This window comes from Microtus ochrogaster, unplaced genomic scaffold (assembly GCF_000317375.1).
Source record: "Microtus ochrogaster isolate Prairie Vole_2 unplaced genomic scaffold, MicOch1.0 UNK56, whole genome shotgun sequence".
Taxonomy (NCBI): Eukaryota; Metazoa; Chordata; class Mammalia; order Rodentia; family Cricetidae; genus Microtus; species Microtus ochrogaster.
Genome location: NW_004949154.1, coordinates 1,011,003 through 1,016,773, shown reverse-complemented (window position 1 = coordinate 1,016,773; position 5,771 = coordinate 1,011,003).

Below are 5,771 nucleotides of genomic sequence, written 5' to 3'. Positions count from 1 at the left end.
GCCCCGCCCGCGCGGGAAGGCCCCGCCCCCGCGGTCGGACTCCGCCCATAGCGAGTACGCCTGCGCAGACTTGTAGGCATGCCTTTCAAACCTCTCAGTGTCCTGAGAGCTAAATCTTGGAATCTCCAAAGGGAGGCCCAGAAGGGCAACTTGTGCTGCGGTGCCCCTGGCCTGCACCCACACACTTATTTTCATAGTTTGGCCCCAGGATTAGAAGGACTGCGGTCCCGAGTGTCCCCTTCAGGCTCTGCAAACAGCTGAGTCGGTTTCCTAAAAGTCACCCTTTTTCAGAATCCTAGATTACACTTAAGTCCTCCGTAGATGAGTAGCTCTGTATAAACATCGGACCTGATTCTTTCTCACTCGCCCAGAGTGATAAGCCCCAGGACGGCATGGGAACAAACTAGCACTGAAAAGTGAAGGCCATTCCCCATTGCCCTCTCAGCAGTCGTGGTGATGGGGACCCTGGTAGATAAACTTCCAGCCTAAGAAAACCATGACACCTGGATGCCACGCTTTGCTATACATTAGACCTTCGTTGCTAGTGTCAGAGACCAGCACAAACTGGCTTCTGCAAAATGCGATTTGCTGGGTCATACTAAGGGGGAAAGTCCAGAGGCCCCAGTGACAACGGGCTCAGTGTAGCCCAAAGCCTCCTGCTCCTTCACTTGAACCTTAGTTCTGTCCACACAAAACAGCGCTCATCCCAAAGGGAATGAAAGACATTTTGTTCTGAGCCAAGTAAGAGTGACCATGGCTTGGGACACAGAGTCAGGTTGCCTTAATTAACATCCCACAAAGTAGAAGAAGCACTTTCACGAAGTTCGTAACAACAAAAGCAAGTCATATATCAAGGCATTTTTCAAATACATTTCTGGGAACATCGCATCAGTGGGTTACAGCAAATTAGGGGAACTCTCTGCTTGGGTCTGAGACGCTGTTGAATGCATTTTCACTTTCCACTCGGTGGAGCTAGGGGTCTGCTGTGTTAACGAACTGCAAAAGGTTTTACCTGACAATCACAAGGATGTGAGATCAGGCACAGAGGTGAACAATGGCTATCAAGGAGACTAGAGAGAATTCTGAGACAATTTGACCCTCTGCCTGCAGCATTCCAACTCTGCAATCAGGAAGCTCCAATCACTCATCAGCCTTAGAAACACAGTTGCAGCCCCCCTCTTTGTTTTAAGGCAACCTCAGTTTCACATCTTTTTCTCTTTTGTACCATCGCATTTTCAACAGGAGCTCCCAAATTTGTTGTTTCAGATTCTAGATTTAAGATAATCCTCATTGTTCCCACTGGGCAGAGCACCCTCCCCTTCACTACTTCATGGGCTGCCGGATCATGTAATCCACTTTCCTCGGTCACTTTTTTTTTTTTTTGAGACAGACTTTCCAAGGTCTCAGGTAGTCCATGCTGTCCTAGAACTCTCAAAGACAAAGTAGCCAAGAATGACCTCCTCCCTCTGCCTGCCAAGTGCTAAGATTACAGGCGTGCACTGCCATGCACACAGTGTTATGCCATGCTAGAAATAGAAGCCAGGGCCTCATACATGCTAGGCAAGCAATTACCAACTGAACCACATCCCCAGCCTGGAGCACAGTTACTGCAGAAGGAATCAGTACAGAAGACAGTCAGCTACCTATGCGAGGCGCTGCCCACTCCTGGGTGCCAGCCAACCTGATAGGGACTCAATGCTATTTGTTTTGCAAATGTCTCATAAGGTCAGAGTGAGGGCTGTTTACAGCAGCTTCCAGAAAGCCAGGCTGATGCTGTTTCTCAGGGTCAGGAAGGCCTGCCAGGGCAGGTGAGCTTGACTGACTTTGTCAACTCTTAACCTGTGTGATTTTTGTTTAATTTTTATTTTTTAGCTGGCAAGCAGAGACTCCATTTTGTGCGCCATGGTATTGGTGTGCAGGTGTTGGAACCTGCTAAAGCTAAACCCCAAGCCACCAGAACCTGAAAACTGGACAGAAGTATGGGCGGGGGCAGGGAGGCAAACAGCTACATCCTCTCTGCAAGCTCTGCCCCAGTGCCAAGTCATGGTGGGGACCGTTTGAGTATGATGGGAGGGAGGGAGAACTGGTGGCAGAAAACAGTCTCCTGGGAGACGATGCACTAGGAAAGATGCCTCGACTTGGCTTCGTAGAATCCCCAAAGCAGCCCCAGGACTAGTTGGAGGTCGAGAGACCTCTGGATCCATAGACTAGGCCTGGAGGCCACAAAGCCATCCTTTTGACTCTGCAGTTGGCCAATCCCAGCTACTAGCTCGACCTCACAGCTGGAAGACGGAAGATTCTTTGTCAGGCCCAGTTCCAAGTCCCAGTTCATGCTATGCCACTAAAGCACCCTGACCTTGGCCCAGTCCCTTCTGCTTTCTGGCACTCTGATCCCCATGTGTCATGCCAGGGACAGACCCAGAACTCATCCTCCTTCAAGATACTCCATGGTGGGGCCGGAGCGATGGCTCAGCAGTTGAATGTACATTTCTCTTGCCTGGAACCCAAGCTCAGTTCCCAGTATCCAGGTCGGGGTAGCTCACAATCTCTAGTGCCAGCTCTGGGGGATCTGATGCCCTCTTCTGGCCTCTGTAGGCACTGCACTCACATGCGTGCACATGCCTGCACACAATTTAAAAAATAAACATAAACATACAATGTTTCAAAGAAAGAAAGACACCACAATTGGAAAAACATTCCGGAGGGGGGGGGGGAGGTTGTAATTGCAAGGGCCTGAGATAACAAGGCTCAATAAATGGCTGCTTGCCCATCTGTAGCCTTCCCTCTGTACTTGAACATAACACTATCACCTAGGGGACCTCTGTATCTCATTACCCACAACGACCTAAAGCCTCATTCACCCTTGATTTCTTGGCTCAGAGTGAAAGACTGTGTGTGATTGAGTCAGGGTAGTCAGGACTGTCAACAAAGCCAAGTTTACTCTGGGCTCAGGCTACATGGCTAGGCTAGCTATCTTCAGTAGCACTGAAGATGTCACATCTACCTGTAACAATGGCTCTGCTCTCTTGGTTTGCTTTTGTCTGCCCTCTCCCGTTTTCCTGGAAGGTGCACCCAGGCCCTGATAGGGCCAGAGAGAGAGAGTAAATACTCTTGTCTAATCTTCCCCAGTGTGACCAAGTGGCCCCCAATGATGGCCCCACCCTTGGCAGGTCCTGCTTCCTACATTCCCTCTCATCAGTACCTGTCCCAAGGCCAGTGTCTAGCAGACACTGGAACAGAGAAGGGCCTGGCCTTTTCCAGGGACCTGTCCTGTTTCTGAGCCAGATCTCTGCAACAAGGTCCTCAAGAAGCATGTGTCTCCTTCCCTCTCTAGGGTACTCAAAGCTCCAAGGATGCTCTCGAGCAGCAGAGGCAAGAAGCCCTGGACTTCAGCTTCGTCTGAGCTGATCAGCTCAACCGTGGGTTCCCCCAAAGAAAGACTACAATGTGTTTCCAACCCTGTGACATGATGTCATTTCAAAGTTCACACCTAAGAACTGCATGGTTGAATAACAACACAACAAAACCACACAAAAAGTCTTGTAATATTTTGAGTAAGTTCACAATTCTGTGTTGGCTGCATACCTCACAGGACATCCGGCTCCTGCTGGCAAAGTCCAGAAGAAGACTTTATGAGCCAGCGCCATACTAACATAGGAGAGGAGGAAATGCTGTGGGCTGCCAAACTGGGCGTGGTCCAGCGCTAACCTGTACCACCTGCGGCTTCCTGCTGCCAGTTCAGCTGCAGCTGCCCCTGTGGTCCTCGGTCCCTTGACTCTCTCCTGCTGCTCCAAGGTTGTGGATCCTAGTGATACAGATGTGAGGCTGGCATTGAGGAGACAGGCAAAGAACCTCAATGTGGGGCAACTGCAAACCCCTGAGAGCTGCCCATATCATTGAGAATCTCTGTCTCCCCTTCTCAAGGCACTCAGTATCTATTCCCTACCCCACTCCGGGAAGAGACTGCCCAAGCCCAGAAGCCCTGAATTCCAGTACTCTCTGCCTTACCTTCAAGATCCTGGTAAGTCACATGTTGCAAGTCTCAGTGTTCCCTCTTCCAAAGAAAGGAGATGGGCCTGGGAAATAAATATCAGTCACTCCCAACCAAGAGCCAACGCTGACTAGTAGGACATTTGGCTGAAGAGGGTCTGTGTCACTCAGGACCCTGTGGCTCTATCTAGCACTCAGGATGAAGAAGGCAGACAAGGTGCCACCCACCCAAATTACAACCTACCTGCCACCAAGAACCAAAGAACCCTTGTGTTCCATGGGACACTGTGCCACTTAGATTCTATGAGATGCCATGAAGCAGAAGTTACCATTGGGAAATCTGAGGACTCTTCAATAGAAACTTGATCCGGGGGACAAGTCACCTCCCTTAAAGGATGGAAAACAGGAAGAAAACTCTGAGTTCCAGGCATACCAGTGAGGGGCAGGTGAATTTTAAGATGAGAGGTGTTCTAGGTGTCCAGGGCTTTTGAGGTGACCTCAATACGCAGAGTCATCAAAGAGCCACCAGCTGCAGCCATCCCCTTTCCTGTGGCACAGGAGCAGCCACTGACTCAGGCTGCCTCATCTGAAGCAGGAGTCGGAGCACAAAGAATCAGATTCAGCCTCCAGCACCTGTGTCCCAGAAGACACACGTGGGACAGACCCCTCGTAGGTGCTGCTGCCGTCTGAGGTCTGCTTTCTGTGGCCAGGTGAGCTGTTTAAGCCCTTGGCTCACCCTACGTGACCCACTACCCTAAGTGACCCTTTCACCACCTCTCCTACCCTGCAAACCCCTGTTTCCCTTCCAAGGTCCCTTTCCCATCTGATCCCTCCTGTATCCCACACCAACAACTCTCTCCTCTCTGTCACTCACTGTGTATCTGCCACCCTCCAGAACATTCCGCTGCTCCAGCCTGGGCTCTCTCTGTCTCCCTCTATAAGCAGGTTGATTTCCCTTACCCTGCAGATGGTCTCAATGGCAAGAAATTCAAAGAGAGAAAGAGCCTCAATTTTTTACTTCTCAAAATCACCCCATCTTTCCTACTTCTAAGCTCTGCCTTAGGCTCATCAAACTGGGTAAGGTAGCCCTGGGGTAATGGAGCAGGGCACAGGGAGATTCCAGAGCCAGTGCCAGGCTGCCCAAGTCTGTTCTTCTTGGACCTCTGGGCATATCACTGAGGATAAGGATTTCACGATGGAAATGCGGCCAGGTGTAGTAGCACATTAGTGTAATCCCAGCATTTAGGAGACCAAGACAGGAGGACCATCCCAAGTTTGAAGCCAGCCTGGCCTATATGGCATGTTTCAAGTCAGTCAACAGAACCCAACCTCAAACAAAATCAAAATAAAATCCAAAAACAGGAAACATTTCAACTTATTTCAGAAGAACTTCAAATCTAAAAGTGGCTCTTACTGGTATCCCATGACAATGGCAGGAATAATGACAGTGTCAGGTTCTCAGCTACATGCTCCTCTGTTTTCAGACAGAATCTCACGTAACTCAGGTTGGACTCTAACTCCCCTGGTAGCCTAGGATGACTTTGAAATCGTGGCTCTCTGCCTCTACCTCTCAACTGCCAAGATTGCAGGTGTGCACCACCACACCTGGCTTTTTGAGGGGGTGATTTTGGTTTTTTAATTAAGTGCTGGAGCTCCAGCCCAGGGCCTCACGTGTGCTAGGGTGTGCTAGGGCCTCACGCGTGCTAGGGCCTCACACATGCTAGGACCTCATGCATGCTAGGGCTTCATGCATGCTAGGGCCTCACGCGTGCTAGGACCTC